Consider the following 18,235-nt stretch of genomic DNA (forward strand, 5'->3'; position numbering starts at 1 on the left):
TAGGATGACTGGAGACGCTACCATGATCACCCACTGATCAAAATCGGTGACACCATAGGATTAGGGTTTTAAAAGGGAATTTCTCCTTTGGACACACTGAATTGAATAGCCTGGAAGGTCCATGGGTGGAAATGTCTACTGGGTATTTGGAAAGGAAACCTGGCTTTTCTAAGAGAGACTAGGCACCGAATAGAGATTTTGGAATATTTAATATAAAGAACACAGTTGAAGTTGTGAGAGTTGCTGGTGGTTTTTTGTTGTTGTTGTTTTGTTTTGTTTTTGTTTTTTTGCCCTGATGCTCAGTAAGAAGTGATAAGGTGATCAAGGTTGAGAAACAGGGATTGGAAGAGAGCGTTCTCAGAGCTAAGAGTGTTTGTGGAGATGTTAAAGGAAGTTTTTCTGAAAGGAAGGCATTAGCTGAGAATTCAGGATGAAATGTAAAAACTCAGTAAAATTTGACAAGAAGTCAATGAAGATTTTAAAAAGTAATCTATTTCCAGGCAGTTTTAGTTATAGAATATTACAAATATGATATAGGAAGATCTTATATGCCACACTTTTCCTATTATTAATATCTTACACTCATATGTTTGCTATGGCAATAAACTAATGTTGATTTATTTTCTATCTCTATCTAAATATCTGTATCTATCTATCTATCTATCTATCTATCTATCTATCTATCTATCTATCTTCTTACTAGAGACCTTGAGATAGAAATCCTGCTGTGTTGGGCTGGCCTTTAATTCCTTGGCTTAAGCAATACTTTTGCCTCAGCCTCCTGAGTTTTTGGTACACTGGGTACACACCACGGTACCTGCCTCATGTGGATATGCTTTTTTTTCCCTTGAGACAGGGTCTCACTTTATATTGCTAGCTGGTCAAGAACTTGCTATGTAGACCAGGCTGGACTTGAACTCATAGAGATCCGTTTGCCTTTCAGGAGAAGAATTTCTGTGTGAGCATGAGCCTGCCCCCAGTTGTCCCTCCCCCACCGCCATGTATGTGCGTGTGTGTGTGTGTGTGTGTGTGTGTGTGTGTGCGCATGCGCTAATGTTCAGCTGCTGGCATCACAGTTCCACACATGTGCTCCTCCACACACGTGCTCCGCCACACAGCCTACCCTCAACCCGGAAGCCCGTTTTCACGGCATCGTATCCGAGGCACATCTACAACCGGCTTGATCACTGTGGCTGACTTTGGCAGGCAAGCTGAGAGCATCCCTCAGGTTTTTGTCCTAGAGAAATAGTTGCTCTTTCTCCCTGCCCCCTGCCCCACCCCCTGAGAGGAAGTTTCCAAGCATGGCCTACATCTCGTGACCGGCAAGTTAAGTCTAGCCTCTTCTTTGAAAGTTCACATCCCTCATTTTAAACTGCACATGGAGTCTTTGTCTCTTCCCCCACCTTTGCCAGGGTGCCCAATCCTTTGTTTTCTATCAGGATAGACTCATGGGTGTTCGTTTTATTTATTTTTTTTTAAAATATTTATTTATTTATTATGTATACAATATTCTGTCTACAGGTATGTCTGTAGGCCAGAAGAGGGCACCAGACCTCATTACAGATGGTTGTGAGCCGCAATGTGGTTGCTGGGAATTGAACTCAGGACCTTTGGGAGAGCAGGCAATGCTCCTAACCGCTGAGCCATCTCTCCAGCCCATGGGTGTTCGTTTTAAACTTGAGTTTATGACATTAAAAAAAAAAAAGTTTTCATTTATTGCTTTAAGTCCTTGTAGGTTTCAGTCCTGGGAGTTCTTTCAGGTGGCTCCCGTGGCTCTCATTCGCTGTCATTCAGTTTGTGAAGCTCCCCTCCCTCAGTACTATAAACACTGAGGGTGACACGGAGTGTCCCAACAGTGAAACACTGGGACCCTTAACTAACAAGGAAAAGTATAATATTGTCCTCAACAGGCTGTACTCTTATAAAAACGAGGTGAAGGGACAAAATCCGTAGTTACGCCATGAAAAGATGGAACCCATTCGAATGAATGGTGAGAAAGTCACTTAAAATTTCTGTCTGATCTGATGGAGCTGAGGGAGACAAATTGTCACTGTTCTTACTGTTTTTATATTTGGCACACACAATTCCCCCCGCCCCCAACAGCAAGTAAGGCGGTAAGCGTTGATTATGACACGAGTGTGCCAGGATTTGATGTGCTCAAAACTCCGCCGCGAATGCCAACTTCGCAGGATTACAGAGAAGATGATTTGATTTTAGGTCTCATTTAAATTCCTGCAAGGACTTGATCTTAGGAAGTGCTATAAAAAAAAAAAAGTTTTCCGGCGAGCAGGCACTGTTTCTCACAGTGACTGTCCTTTAGCATCAAAGCGAGTTTGGAATATTTGGGAGACCAAACCTTTTATGAGCAGAGAAGTGGGAAGGGAAGCAGAAGCGAAGCTGCCTCTCCGAGAGGAAGACGGAAAAGGAGAGAGTGAGCTCAGGCTGGAAGCTGAAGATCAGCCTGCCTCAGTGGATGGGGGAGGAAGTGGGCGTGGCTCGTCTCTTAAAGAGACAGAACAACCATTACTAAGCGGTGTTCATTTTGTTGCCCCAGCATTTCCTCCTTCATGTTAATTGGCATAGTTTTCAGCTTTTACTGGGATCGAAAGAAATTTGAGTGGGTTGGGTGCGTTGCTGAATAGGATGTGAGGAGAGGCCATGTACTCCTATCCCATCCTGTACATATATGTCATTAGCCATATTTCCTGGACTTTGGTCCGGAGAAGCCATGTGCGGTAGTAGGATTTTAGTAGCCTCGACTTTGCGCTCAGCAGTGAACAGGAGACTGAGGCGCTAAACCCTGCTACCAAGGAGTTGGTGAGCAAGGACACATCCCAGTTCACGGAGAACGCAGACAAATAAACCATCTGTGTGCGCTCTGTGCTGTGGAGGGGAGTCTAATTGCTGTGTGTAGGAGGATTCCTAAACCAGAATTGCTCTGGGTAGGAAAGGAGTTTGGAAGCTAGAGCTATATTCAACAGAGCCCCGAAGGACAAGGGAGAGGGGGAGGGGAAGGAGGTGCTTGCAAGCACAGAGATTGTAGGAAACAGAGCAAGTCCCTTGCTGCGGGTGTGGCTGGGTCAGAGTTTGAGAGACGCCGTCCTCACCCTGCAAACCCCAAGTAGAACCGGGGCAGTGTAAAGAAGCTAGTAGTCCCATTTTCACATGTTTATTTAGCCTGTATGTTTGATATGTCACCCCAGCACGTGATTGACATGAAAAAGTATTGTGATTTTTTTCGACCTTGTATTAAATTTTAGAAATCCGAGTATGTTTCATGTCGTGTAGCACGAATAATAAAAACCCAGGGACAAATATTGGGGTTCGAGCTGAGGATCAGAAAAGCAAAACAGCCAAGCCACTAGAGAAGTCTTATTCTACCAAGGCTGGGTGACTGCAGACTGAGCCCTGAGGCATCTGTCTCTTCCCGTTTTATATTCCCCTTCAGTGCTGGGATTAAAGGCTTGACTCCTTAGTACTGGGATTAAAGGTGTGAGCCACCACTACCTGGATCTATTTCTGCTTTGGATTTGTGTAGCCCAGGGTGGCCTTGAACTCACAGAGATCAACCTGCCTCTGTCTCCCAAAGTCTGGGATTAGAGGTTTGTGCCACCACTGCCTGACCCCTAGTGGCTTAGTTTTACCTTCTGATCTTCAGGTAAGCTTTATTTATTAAAACCCAAATAAAATATCACTCTAACGTCATATATCAGTTTGGGCTGCCCACACTTAAAGTGCTTGGTGGACAGACATAGTAGACTCATGGCTACCCTATTGGACTCTCCGGGTCTGAGGGAAGTAGTGAGAGATTAATCTACAGTCACTTCGGGAACAGCCTAGGTCAAGTTTGTCAGCTCAGTCGGTCACCTCAAGAACTGTGGGAGGGGGACTGGAGAGAAGGCTCAGAGGCTAAGAGCATTGCCTGCTCTTCCCAAGGTCCTGACTTCAATTCCCAGCAACCATATGGTGGCTCACAACCATCTGTAATGAGGTCTGGTGCCCTCTTCTGGCCATAGAAGGAATGCTGTATACATAATAAATAAATATATATATATATAAAAAAAAGAACTGTGGGAGGTCCTGGAAGTTTTATGTGGGAGAGTAGTGGATAGAGTTATAGACTTCCACTGCGCAGGATAGATTGGAGGCTGGCTTCATCAGGAGCCAGCCTGTTCTAGATAATACATAACTTCTAGTAGTGTGGAGATGTGGGTACAACGAGATGCAAGTCGTGAGGGCCAACTGGCGCAATGGCGGCATGGACCTGGGATTCCAGCTACTCTCAAGGCTGAGGAGGCAGGAAGATGACCGGAGCTCAGGAGATCCAGACCAAAGTGGGGGTAGGGGAGGAAGGATAGTAAGAAGAGGATCTGAAGATATGGATAGAGTACAGACCAGAGAAGATGACATCACTTCCGTTTCCCCTCCTCCACCCTTCCAGGAAGTACAAGAGAGCGATTCTGAGAACTAAAGCAAGCGATGGTGTGTGTCAAGCAGTGGGGTGTATACGTTTGAGTTGCTAATGGGGCAGCCCGTTGTAATGTTCCTATCTAAAACAGAGGTGGGTGTCACCGGTTTATAATTAGTAACTGACATCGTGGGACGCCAACGTTGTCTGGATGTGGTTTGTGCTTGAAACCCCGAAAGTCGGAAGCTTGCCACTCGGTGTGGTGATGTTGAGGGGGCTTTAGACGTTTAAGAGGTAGGGCCTCGTGGGAGGTCATTGGGCCTTTAGAGTGCGTCTCAGAAGTGGTTCAAGTGCTTCCCACGGGATGCTGATTAATGCCTCTGAGGGTGTTCTTACAGGAGCAAGCCTGCCTTCAGGCCCTTCCTCATTCTGGCTTCCTACTTCACCGTGCGTGTGCTTTTGCAGCAACCACGCCCTCTGCCATGTTGTGGCTCGCTGTGGGGGCTCCAAGAATAATTCTGCTGGGCCACTTGATCTTAAACTTTCAAGCCCCTCTAAAACAGAGCTAAACCAGCCTCTTTTCTTCCCAAGGCACCCGACTGCTGTCATTTTCTGATAGTTACAGAACGTAGGCTAAACATGGGTATATACAATTATTTGGGATGAGTGTATTGTGGTGGGCCTCTAGTTTGGTTTGGTTTGGGAAGACTGAACTCAACCCTTAAGTATGCTAAGTAAGCAATCTGCTACTCAGTTACCTGCCCAGCTCCTCCAATCTGAGGTTTTACAGTTTCTGAGAAACCAATTTAATTTGCAGGATTTGATTCTCACTCCTCAATGACCTGGGGAAGGTGGGACTCTGGGCGTGGAATAAGAGCCCTTAGAGGTGTCGATGCAAGTGGTCGTTCAAACACTCCTTTCCAAACACCGGTAGAGTAAGCAAATCGAACAACCCAGAAGAGAGGGCTGAGAATAAGAGCCGGTAGAGTAAGCAAATTGAAGGACCCAGAAGGAAGGGCTGAGAATAAGAGCCGGTGGATAAACCAGGAAATGAACCGCTAGGGATATTAAGGGAAACCAGAAGGATGCTGTCTGCTACCAACGTAGCCGAATATGGCAGATTCTTCCTAAGGGGAAGTGAGTTCCGCAATGGAGGAAAGGGGCTGGTGTAGTCTATAGGAGGCAATCAGGAAGGGAGCCCCCTAGCTTCGTCTACCAGTTTCAGGTGTCTATTCTGGGCATGTCTTCTCATCCTGTTAAACTCATCAAACTCCTGAGCTCATCAAAATCTGAGGGAAGGAGTCATTAACGGCCTCCCTGTCCCAGAGGCATGAAGTTGAATATCATTTGAAAGGTGACCAAATGGTTTTGTGACTAGGGTCGGCAGTGGCAATCTGGGAGATGTACTAGGAGAGAAGCCTCCCTTCAACGGGTGACTTGAGGAAGAGCGTCCGTCAAGGAGGTACAGAGGACAATCTTTTTAGGTAACCATGGCTGTGAGGAGGGAAGAGAAGACAGGGGCGGTGCTCATGGGAAATGCTTCTGAGGGATGCAGGCCCTCCTGATTTTATTTTGCGTCAAGACCCCGAAAGAGTGCAGGCTGCCCATGCTTCATAGGATATAGTTATAACATTAATGACAATCCACTTATACATCCTAACCAGTCAAGTGATGTTCCGCCAGACTGTCTCTTCTTTTAGCAATTCTCAGGATGGATAAGTCATTTTTCAATGTGGTCACCTTTTTACCTACAGTACGTGTGAAGCCAAGCTACAGTAGGGTTGGGACAGGATGAGAAACGCAACGAGACTAGAGTTTTGAAACGAAATTTCTCAGTCACCTTCTCATCTTCCTCTTACCGAGCAATCATCTATAATTGGCGGAACGTACCTATCCCACCCCAAACTGGCCATATTATTTAGCCATGGCTAGCTCAAAAGTCAGCTGTGTTATTCTGATAGAAGAGAGGCAGTCGGCACTTTGTTGCTGTGGTAATATTGTCTTACCTTTCGGCTTCTCTCCACCCCTTTTTACGAACCCGTTACCTGGTTGCTATAGAAAGTCAGATTATCGGCCACTACACTTGTTACCTGACATTCTCAAGTATGATCTTAGCTATTGCACCAATGCAGCCAATAAGAGATGCACTTTGCTCAGTACAAAAACTCAAATAAAATGAGATAGAAATAGGACCATGAGAACCCTACTTCTAAACACCGATAAAAGTTGAATTAGGTTAAATGGAAATTGGTTACTTTAAACTTTACTGCGAGGGGGGTGGATCCGTTGTGAATCTGAGCCAGTTAATTTTAGAACAGCATTGGCATCATCCTTAAGTTGTGTTTGTAGCTCCACCCATGACCAATCTAACTGCTTTATTAAGAAAGAAAGAAAGAAAGAAAGAAAGAAAGAGAGAGAGAGAGAGAGAGAGAGAGAGAGAGAAAGAAAGAAAGAAAGAAAGAAAGAAAGAAAGAAAGGAGGGAGGGAGAGAGGGAGTGTGGATTACCAGGGTCCGCTGGTCAACCAGCTCCCCTGATAAGCTCCAGGCCAAAGAGACCCTGTCTCAAAATAAAGGCAAATGTGGCACCTCTGATTGTTTCCCTCTTTCTTTTCAGTCCCCACACACATATACATACATGTGCATGCGCGTGCATACGCGTGTATGTGTGCGTACACACACACACTCACACACACACTCACACACACACACTCACACACACACACACTCACACACACACACACTCACACACACACACTCACACACACACACACACACTCACACACACACTCACACACACACACACACATACACACTCACACACACACACACACACACACACACACACACTCTCTCTCTCACACACACACACTCACACACACACTCACACACACACACTCACACAAACACACACACACACTCACACACACACACTCACACACACACACTCACACACACACACACACACACACAAGGGTGTGGAGCCTACTGGCTTGAGGAATAGTAGCATGATTCTGGTAAATTCCAAATTATTGTTGTCTTGGAAGCTCTCTAGTGGCAAAGCTATTGTTTCCTATAGGAGGTCCTTATTGAAAATTCAGAAGGTGATAAAATGTTTTCCCTTCCTTCCTCCCTCTCTCCCTCCCTGTCCCCCTTCCTTCCTTTCTCACTATGTAACTATGGCTGTCCCAGAACTCACCCTGTAGATCAGGCTGGCCTTGAGCTCACAGAGATCAAACTGCCTCTCCATCTTGAGTGTTAAGATTAAAGGTATGTGCCACCACCACTCCTGGATACAAAATTAAAAAACACACAAACAAAAAAAAGACAAAAACAAAACAGAAAAAAAAAACTAATAAAAAGTCCATAGGAGTTAAGGACTAGTTTATAACCTATATAATAACCCTATAGGGGTTAAGGAATAGCTTATAACCTACATAATAACCCTGTAGGGGTTAAGGGCTAGCAAAGGTAGAAAGTGTGTTTAACGTTCTTTGGGCCCTGATGTCTATGCCTAGCACGAGAACAGAAACAAAATCTCCACAGAGCCCTGCATGGTATACCTGTTATTCTAGCACTTGCAGGCTGAGGCAGGAGGATCAGTATGGAGATCTTACTGGACTATATACATCATGAGTTCCAGGCCAGTTAGGGATATATAGTAAGATCTTATCACAAAAACAACCAAATAATAAACCAACCAACCAGCAAAAACTCTATATAATCATTTATGTGGTATAATAAATTCTAATTCCTCGAATACTATATGCGCTAGGTAGTATATTTGTTTATTTTATATTTATTGCAACTCTTTAGTCTATTTTCTTTCATCCTATTTTTATCATCCCGAGTAGACACAATGTACCCGCTAAATATTAACTAGCCATTCCCTCAGGACTTCCCTTCCTTGCTACCCCAGTCTCCCACTTCTATTTCCCATCTGTATGAACTGAGTAGCTTGCAGAAGAAAAATCATGCAATAGAGTATGTTTTCTGTTGTTGTTTTGTTTTGTTTTTGTTTCTGTTTTTTGGGGTTTTTTTGAGACAAGGTTTCTCTGTGTAGCTTTGGAGCCTGTCCTGGAACCACTCTAGATCAGGGTGGCCTCGAACTCACAGTGATCTACCTGCCTCTGCCTCCCAAGTGCTGGGATTAAAGGCATGCGCCACCACCGCCCAGTGCAATAGAATGTTTTTGACTTCTGTATTTCACTGAGCGCAGTGTTTCTAGGATTCCATTACTTTAAAGCAGGCATTTCTATTTGAATCTTGTATGTTAATGTTAGGGTATTTGTCACATTGAAGCTTCCAGTAGAAATTAAATAAACCAAACCTCCTGATGTATGGCCCCTCTAATAGATAATGAAGATGAAGGTGAATGCCCAAACTAAGGCCACAGGTACAGAGTCAAGTTCATCTTGAACTGGACTCTACCTGTCCACCACTCCCCACTTCTAATACTGTTATAACATGTTTCCATAGATGTGGTGTCTTAAAACCTCAAAGTAAATTAATTCTCTCACTGTTTCTGTCGGTCAGAGGCTTGACTTGGGCATCCTTGATCAAAACCCCAGATCCCAGCAAGGCCACCTTTCTCCTGGAGGCTCTCAGTGGGAGGTTCCAACTCTCCTCATTGCTAGGCTCGCCCGTTTGGGTAGAGGTTAAACATTACTGGCCATTATTTTCCTGCCTCGTTTTAAAAATACCTTTGGGCATCGGGCACGCGAGTGCTGGTGTGGAGGACAAGGTGCAGAAGTTGGTTTTCTCTCCAACACGTGGGCTCTGGGATCGAACTCGGGTAGTCAGGCTTGGCAGCAAGCACCTTTGCCCACAGAGCCCTATCGTCTTCCCAGACCCTCTCCTCCTCCCTCCCTCCCTTCCTCTCTCTCTCTCTCTCTCTTTAATTACTTGTGTAATTAAATTAGGCCCATTTTTACTTCTGCTGCCATAGCAACCACACCTATATCTAGCCTGGCATCCGCCGCTCTATGCTATCATTACCTCTTTAATTACCTCCTCCACCAGACCATAAGCTATTCAAGGGCTAGAATTTCAATTGTCCACCCCGGTGTCCCAGCTCCTTAGTGCGGTGACTTGCATGCAGTAGAAGCTCAAAGACGTGCTTGATGGTTTACCTATCCTGCAACACTGGTCTGTTCTCCGACGCGGACTCATGACGTCCACTTTAATTCTGCTTGGATATGTTCTAGTGAACCCCACCAAGGCCTGATTGAGTCGCAATTAGTCGTTCATATTTACATTTATTCTTATTTACATATGTACACTGAGCTGCTTAATTTTTAATATAACTTTACTGATATACATACTTGAACGGCGAGATCAAATTGCCAAGGCAGGGAGGAAAGCTCTGAAACGGATGAAAAACTGGATTGGCTAATCAACATTCTGATTTAACTGGATTTAACTGGATTGGCTAATCAACATTCTGATTTAACTGGATTTAACTGGATTGGCTAATCAACATTCTGATTTAACTGAATCTAACTGGATTGGCTAATCAGCATTCTGATTTAACTGGATTTAACTGGATTGGCTAACCAACATTCTGATTTAACTGGATTTAACTGGATTGGCTAATCAACATTCTGATTTAACTGGATTGGCTAACCAACATTCTGATTTGAAAGGTTGAAGTGAACATCACCCTCAGAGTTGATTTAAGAGAAGATAAAGCAAAAAGAGAGAACAGAAGTTCACAGTGCAAGCATCTCAACATGTTTTTATTTTTAATCTTTATTTCATTTAACATTACGCTTAAAGTTTCCATTGGCCTACAGCCTTTATAGACTGGCAAGGGCCAGTTTATGGGTCCCTTTTCCTTTGCATTTTAATTACTACCATTTCAGATATCTTCACAGAATTCAGGTCTGGCACAGTCATGCGTGTGCGTGGGGGTGGATGCATGTGTGCGGGGTGTGGGGGTGGGTGCATGTGTGTGGGGTGTGTGGTGGTGCATGTGTGTGGGGTGTGGGGGTGGGTGCATGTGTGCATGTTTGTGGGGGTGGCGCATGTGTGTGGGGTGGGTGCATGTGTGTGGGGTGTGGGGTGGGTGCATGTGTACATGTTTGTGGTGGTGATGCATATTTGCGGGGTGTGGGGGTGGCACATGTGTGCGGGGTGTGGGGTGGGTGCATGTGTGCATGTTTGTGGGGGTGGCGCATGTGTGCAGGGTGTGTGGGTGGCACATGTGTGCATGTTTGTGGGGCTGGCACATGTGTGCGGGATGTGTGGGTGGCACATGTGTGCAGGGTGTGGGGTGTTGCATGTGCAAGTAGGCTAAGATGGCCAGCCAGGAAATCCCATGGATCCATGTGTCTTTACTTCCCCAGTACTGGGTTACAGGTATGCACTCCACACGTGGACTTTTTCCCTGGGTTCTGAGAACCAAACTCAGGTCCTCATGTCTATGTGGCGAGCACCGTAAGGTCCAAGCTGTCTCCCAGCCTCTGGAACAGTCTGGATATAAGAAGCAGGAGTAGGGGAACCGTCTCAGGGGCCAGATAGCTAGGACCGAGATCCTGGCTCTGCCATCAAGATATTTTAATCAGATGAAGAGACATCCACTTCATGGGGTTATAGCAGGAAGAATGAATTATATTTAAACCGTTGAAATGTTGCCTGACACATTTTAAATCATGTGAATTCATGTGTTTAGGGTGGGAAGGCAAACTACAAAATCTAACTGCTTAAAGAAACAATGTCCTTATCCTCATAATTAGAATGAAACTGAAGTATGACGTCATCTGATGCCAAAAGTGAGCTCATCCACAAGAACGCCAGCCAGCCAGGCCCAGCGAGTCCTAGGCCAGAGGGCATTGCCAGACACGTTCCCTACAAGCATGAGAAATTACCTGACGCTTCTCCCAATGTGTGCACTGCAAAGAGGTGGCGATTTATGAATTACCTGACGCTTCTCCCAATGTGTGCACTGCAAAGAGGTGGCGATTTATGAATTACCTGACGCTTCTCCCAATGTGTGCACTGTAAAGAGGTGGCGATTTATGCGATCACCTGATGAGCAGAGAAGCAGCTTAGCTTATTATAAATAAAGCATTCTGCTTTCCTCAAAATGAAATACAAGAGAAATTCGGAATTCCCTGAAAATAGCTTTATGTGCTTCGTGGGTATGAATGTTCTTCCTGAATGCATGTTTGTGCACCATGTGTGTGCCTGGTTCCCAACATGCCTGTGTGTGTGCCATGTGTGTGACCGACTCCAGTGGAGGTCAGAAGAGGGCTCCCCAGGAACTAGGCCTATAGATATTTGTTAGCTGCTACAGGGATGCTGAGAACTGAGCCAGGTAAAGTGCAAACATGCCCTTAACTTCTGAACCACCGATTTCCTCAGCCGATAATTGCCACGTTTGTTTCGACAATTCATCTATTGCCTTCCTTAAAATGTACAGTTTGTCTGCATTCTTGCTGTCAAAGTTTCAACACACAAAACTACACAATGTTTGCTAAGTATGTCTTGGCTTAAACGCTAGACTTGCTTGCTTTTGTAGATGTGAGTTGTGAAATTGGTCTCCTTATTTTGGAAGCTTTGGGCCAGATCTGACACTGACTCTCCCGTGACGACATTTTAAAAATGAATCCTTAATATGTGTTTACTCATTTCACATGAGTAATTGTGTACAATTACTAATTGAATACACTTTTAAGATAGTTAATGGGAACTCACAGTTGATTGTTTCCATGCTGGTGATTTCCCTTAAATCAGAGGATAATCACTGTAAATCCATTTCAGATTCGCAATGCTGATATGGTCATTTTTGCTGTTTTGTTTTTCCCGATTCTTTTGGACTAGGAGCTTTGTTTCCAAAGGTCAAGGCAGCTGTGTGGCCGGGATTTGAAAGGATCTAAAGTGGCTTCCTGTCGGTTGCTGGGTTCGATGTTTGCTGCAGGGGGGCTACCGAGCCTGTTTGTCTTAATGTTCTTGCATGGGGAACGTTGACGGAGAGCAAGAGGGATAAGTGGGCTGTGAGCTTATCTTTGTTCGGCAGCCCGCTACCCTTCGGAATCTAGATCATCATGTTTGCTTGTTTGGAACCTCTTTTTCATTAAAAGGCCTGGGAAAACACAATCTATGAGCAGTATAATAATAAATAATAGAAGGACACTATCTTCTGTCATGGTCAGAGTCCATGGGGTCTCAAGGCCCAGCACTGAAAGGCTAAAGTTGGAATTCCAGGGACGCATGAGTATGCATAGTGAGTTTGGGACAAGAAGCCTTCCTGATGTCCCATGAGTGAACGTCCTTGCTTTGCTTCGTTCTTCTGAGTGAACTTCCCTCTTTCTTGTGGCCTACGTCATATTTATATTTTTGAAGAGCATGCTGGAGTGAATCCAAGGTGGCTCTACCGTTTCTCTGCCGTGGGTGCCCCTGGAGCAGCACCCTGCAGAGCAGAGCTCCTATCTCCGCGCCGCCATTACTAGAGACAAGTGTGCAGCCATTTTAATGTTATGGACAGCTTGGCAAGTCATAAGGAAGTCAATTTTTCAGTTGTTTCGGGTGGGGAGTGCTTAAATACTTGTGTTGTTTCATATCTCCAATCTATTTCTGTCTCTGCAGATTTCTGAGATTCGGTTTCTTACGTAATTTCACTTGTCGAGCAAGCCAGTCAAATCTGTCCCTGGTTGAGGCTATGCTGGCCTAGCTTCCTGTGCCGTCTCCCAGAGTCAGGCTCTTCAGACATGCAGACTTGCTCTTGAGAAACAGGAAGGCCTTGAGAGCTGGGATTTCACTCCCAAGTATAAGATACAGAAATGTTGGGAAACAGAGACAGGGGAATCTCTGAGGCCAGCCTGATCTACACAGGGAGTTCTAGGACAGGCTTCAAAACCCACAGAGAAACCCTGTCTTGAAAAACCAAAAAGAAAAAAAAAATGAACCAGAAATGACGGATAATTGCTAACTTTGGTCCAAACCTTTGTTTATGTATTTCTTGCATCCTCTTTCCCCAGATCCAAAAATCTCTGCTCTGGTACCTATGTCTCACTTTGCATTTCATCTTCTTGTTCTCTTAAATAATCGCTTCTCTGTGCATAGTCGGGTCCAGACATTTGGTTATGCGAAAGTCAGTGTTTAGACTGAAGAGAATTTAAGAAGACTTTTTAAAAAATTACTGATTATTACTGATCTTGATTCGTGAAAAGAAGAACTGAGGCTGAAAGGTCTATTTCTTCGGCTCTGTCCCACTTTTTGCAGACTTCCCTACCATCCTAACTGTTGTGGCTGGCAGTGCATGCTCCGTAATCAGAGGGAAAGCTGGGTTTCTGTCGTGGACTTGCTTCCGTGATCGATCAGGTTCAAGCCGGGGCGCGTGACTTGCACGTCCACTACTGTGCCTAGCTCTTTTCTAATTCTTGGAAGAACTCAGAGGGCCAAGGAATTTACTCTACTGTCCCGTCGAGGTAGGATGGCTACCTTTAAGATTCAAGAACATGTAGGTGAAATGGCGCGTGTCTGAAGCAGTATGGGCAAGAACATTAGCCCTTTCGTTGCCACATGGGGGAATTCTGGGAAATCTTGAAAGGACTGAGAGAGATGTGGGGATCATGGAGGAATAGCACTCACAGACTTGCCACCGACCGATTTGCATGGGCCATACTTCACTGTTTAATCAAGTATTTGGCAAATCAGGTGAACGGTTGTTTAGTAAACACATAGCCCCGTGATCCAAGCCCTCTATCTTATTTGAAAGATATATATTTTTGAGACCCTGACAATGTGTTAATCAAATAATTAGAAGCCTTAAAATGTCAGGGCAATTTGGATGCTTTTACGTAACTCCCAGCTCTATTCCTGGATGTGAAGACTATGGTCATCCACTGTCTTCTTCCATTAGCGGCAAGGACTGACTTGGCTTCTCAGAACTCTTCCCTTTGATAGGAGGGGTTAGGTCGCGGGTTGGCTTCCCCAGAGAGGAGAAAGAGGGCTCTGAGGAGTGCAATGTGTTTTTACTCAGACAAGTTTATCGGGCACCTGGAAGATGTTCCGTGTAGAGGCAGAGAGCAAGAGGCAGAACATGGGTTCAAGGGGCCAAATGGGCCATGTAGCCATACTGTATAAGTTGGGTTCTCTATGCCCCTGCTTCCCTGTGTTATCTTAGGCAAGTTACTATTGCCTTCATTTCCTGGCTGATCATTCTTCGCTGTTAGGAGTATTAAATTAATACACACACGCTAAGCACGTTGGAGGTACCTGATACACAAAGCTGGTAATTACTGCGGCTCAGGGTTACGCGCAATCCGTCGGACACCCATTAAAGCACCCCAGAATTCACTTTCACCAGTAAAGTACGCTCAGTACGAATACACAAACACGGGCATCCGGGCAGAATACAAATAAGCCTAGACACGAATTAAGAGCCAGGAAGCGGAGTAATGAAGAACGAAGCCAAGGGTTTGCCGAGCCTCCTTTTAAGAAAATTGTGGGTTGTTTGTTAGTTGCTTAAGAGGGGAGGAGGCCACTGAGGATGGCGGTCTGAGCAAAGGGAAGCAAGCTCCAGCAGGACGTAGGCATGAGTCCACCGGAATTGCAGGGCAGATCAGGGTTCTGCCTTTGGTTAAGGTGGTGGGGAGTCGCTGGATGGGTACCCAGAATTACGTGACATCCTTTTACGTGACTCAACTTCTCCTTTCTGTTTCGGAAGAACCCACTGTAAGTGCGGCTTTAAATGGGGGTGCGGTGGGGGGAGTTATGCAAAACACTTTGCACATAGCCCTAAAGTTCAGATTTGCCCTGAGACTGGAACGGTGGCTGGGGCAGAAGGGGAGGAGTTAATTTAATATAAATGTCTAACCCGTGTGCAGATCAACATCCTAACTGATCCCTCGGAAACCTGGGGGCTGAGGCGTTCGCTCTCCGGGCTTCCAGGTCTCACCATTCAGCCCAAGGCCTCAGCCACCAACGTGCGAGGCGACCGAGGGCGCTCCACGCATGCGTTAGAAGCCGCCCCGGCTCCCTCCCACCCCTCACCCCCCCCCCCCCACCGCGTCCTATCTCGGAACAAAACTAGCGCGGGGCTTCAGAGCTCCGCAATCTGCGTAGATCGAATTTCTTCTCCCGCGGCTGCCGCGGCTTCGCCCTACGCCAAGAGCGTCCGCGAAGCGAATGGCTGGGCGCCCCGGGTGCGCCGCCGGCGTAGCGCTCAGGCGGCCCGGGTGCGGCTGCGCAGGGAGCCCGAGCGGGCCGGGTGCGCCGCTGGCGTAGCGCTCAGGCGGCCCGGGTGCGGCTGCGCAGGGAGCCCGAGCGGGCCGGGTGCGCCGCTGGCGTAGCGCTCAGGCGGCCCGGGTGCGGCTGCGCAGGGCGCCGGAGCGGGCCGGGTGCGCCGTCGGCGTAGAGCCGCGGTCCGCGCGCTGGGCTCCGCGACGCAGCTAGCGCAGGCGGCTTTGGTGAATACACGACTGGGTGCAGCCGGGGTTTGGTACCGAGCGGAGAGGAGATGCACACGGCACTCGAGTGTGAGGTAACTATAAAACCCCGATTTGTTTACATTCCCTCCCCCAGAACCGGCCCCGTGCGCGGCCGAGCCTGCGAGTCCCGGGACGGCACGGGAGGCCGGGAGAGGCCGGGGCTGGGGCCGCCACCGGGGGCCTCCGGGCCGGGGCGCGGGTGTCCGCAGCTGCTGCTGGCGGTGGCGGCGAGCCGGCGAGCGGCTCGCGGGGGCCGGCGCGTGGGGCCGCGGGGCGGCGGTGGGGACCCGCGCCCCTCGGCCCGCTGCGGAGCCCTGGCCGTTACGGGGGCTGCGTGGGCTCCCCGCGGCCGGCGTGCGGGGACCCCGGGACCCGAGGCAGGTCCCAGGGGCTCGGCCGCTTGGGGGGGTAACGGACGGCATCCGCCGAGCTCCGGGCCAACCGAAAAGGCTCGGCGGGGCGCGCGGGAGCAGTGGCGCCCGCTCCCGGATCCCTGATCCGGGGCGTGGGACGAGCGTGGCGCGGCCGCGGGCTTTGTTCCCGGGTCCCGGGGTGCAGGGCGGCGTGGGCGCGGTAGGGAGCGGAGGGAAGCGGCCGATCGGCCCGCCCGCCGCGGGGTCCGCGCCTCGCTCCTCCCTCGGGGGGTCTTCGGAAGTCCCCAGGCAGGCGAGGCCGCGGGTGGCGTGACGTGGAAGGGCTTCCTGTGGCTCCCGAGAAGACGCGTTCACGTGGGAGCCTGTCCACATGGGCCGAGTTGCAGGAACTGGGCACGTGGAAGCCATCTCGCCGCAGGACGCCCCGCCACCGGTTGGGAAGGGTCCTTCCCCCCCCTCCCCGAGTGTCTGCTCCCACAGTGACACAAAGCACGAGTTCAGAGACAGTGCAACCTACCGCCTTCTAGAAACTTTCATTTAGGTCTCCGTTGTTAAGGGCGGTCACTGGCGGGTGACAGGTTTCTTTCATGCTTTCTTTTGGATGTATCTAGTGATAATTAAAAAAGCGATGCAAGGCCTTGAGCCTGAGAATTGTAACAGTACGATCGGGAAAAAGCAACAAAGCAAGACTCCCGTGTCCAGTGTCAGATTAGGATCCCCTGATCCCCACGTACCCCGTGAGTCATATCTTCGGGACATTGGGAGTTCGTCCCACACACCCCACTTCCGGTGTGCGTGGAATGTTACATTGGCAAGAAAGACACATCGGTGTTGAGTGCTGCGAAGAAAATTGGAGTTTTCTTAACGTTTGTGTTTTCCAGACTAAAGGGTTTAGATGGTGTCTATAGGTAGGATACAATGAGTTGTTAGTTACATTGAAACAGTTACGGGGAAACTACGTGGTTGTGGTGGAGCAAGCCAGACGTTAATAAAACCTCAAATAACCAACCGTTCTGGCCTGCCTGCTGACTAACTTCAAGCTAGCAAGAACTAAATAGTCTTTACAGGATTTGTTTCAGGCTTTTTATATCTCCTTGTCTTCTTGGCCTGTATTCAGAAAATGCTTCCCCACCGGAAAGGATGTTTCAGTGCCTTTAATCTCTCCCCAAATTGACAGAACCGAATTCTACCGACTAATGAGGGCAAGAATAACCTGGGTGCTACTTAAAATAGGTGGGAAGGTGTTTCCTTCTGTGACACCTGAAGGCACACCCAGACCTGTAAGCCCAGCGAATTTGGGAGACTGAGGAAGGGAGCTGTCAAGTTCCAGTTCTGGAATCTGTCTCAAAAAAGTTAAAAAAAAAAAAATCTCATAGCTCAGTGACTCAGAGACTTGCCTAGGGCTTCAACGAAGCTCGGCTCAGTCCTCAGTACTGCAGATACACGCACATGTGTGTGGCCGTGTGCATGCTTACATTCATGAGCTGTGCAGGTGAATGCCCTTCACCTGAAATGAAGTACTAGTTTTGTGTCCGGATTTGGGGATATTCGCACATACTAAATAATGAATTTCTTGTGCCCAGGTCTAAACACGAATTGCAGTTTTGTTTCGTGTAGGCCAAATGCACAGACACTGAAGGTAATTTTACAATATTTTTTCTGCATGTGCAGTTTGAGGCCTATGAAAACGTGAGGTGTGGATGCTAGCCCAGCTACTGCGTGTTAGTTCCCGCAGCACTGTGGATTTGGTAGCCTCTCAGATTTTATACTGAAGTGCTCCCTCTCTTAGGTCTCCCCGTTATGGTTTATAGTTCACTGATAGGTTGTAAACTATTACCGTCTTTCCACGGTTTTGTTCAGACTTTCGGTTTTGATCCGTAGTTTACCCGGGTAGCCCTTGTGTACCTGGAACTCGGGATCCTCCTTCCTTAGTCCTGGGAGTCACGGTGGCTCTCTCCTGTTTGAATCCCTGGGGTGAAGGACTTTGAGGAGGCCTAATGTTTAGCCTGCAGGCAGTGGT

At 47.6% G+C, this 18,235-nt stretch overlaps 1 protein-coding gene and 1 long non-coding RNA gene across 6 annotated transcripts in view; one reads left to right on the forward strand and one right to left on the reverse strand.

The window, feature by feature from the left end:
* The window catches only part of LOC148117695 (uncharacterized), a 28,755-nt gene extending 11,705 nt beyond the window's left edge, over positions 1-17,050 (reverse strand). Inside the window, exon 1 of the long non-coding RNA XR_015736813.1 lies at positions 16,733-17,050. This is a non-coding gene — a long non-coding RNA (uncharacterized LOC148117695). The remainder of the gene's footprint in view (positions 1-16,732) is intronic.
* The window catches only part of Slc39a10 (solute carrier family 39 member 10), a 109,493-nt gene that overhangs the window by 55,086 nt on the left and 36,172 nt on the right, over positions 1-18,235 (forward strand). Inside the window, exon 1 of one of the 5 annotated variants that reach the window (XM_087902287.1) lies at positions 14,942-15,086. The exons of 3 other annotated variants lie outside the window; for them this stretch is intronic. The gene's annotated coding sequence lies outside the window, so the exon portion shown is untranslated. Of the gene's footprint in view, positions 1-14,941; positions 15,087-15,739; positions 15,895-18,235 lie in introns of those variants that run through there. One more of the 5 variants, XM_087902286.1, reaches the window with a different exon arrangement.

This window comes from Myodes glareolus, chromosome 27 (assembly GCF_982192425.1).
Source record: "Myodes glareolus chromosome 27, mMyoGla1.1, whole genome shotgun sequence".
Classification (NCBI taxonomy): domain Eukaryota; kingdom Metazoa; phylum Chordata; class Mammalia; order Rodentia; family Cricetidae; genus Myodes; species Myodes glareolus.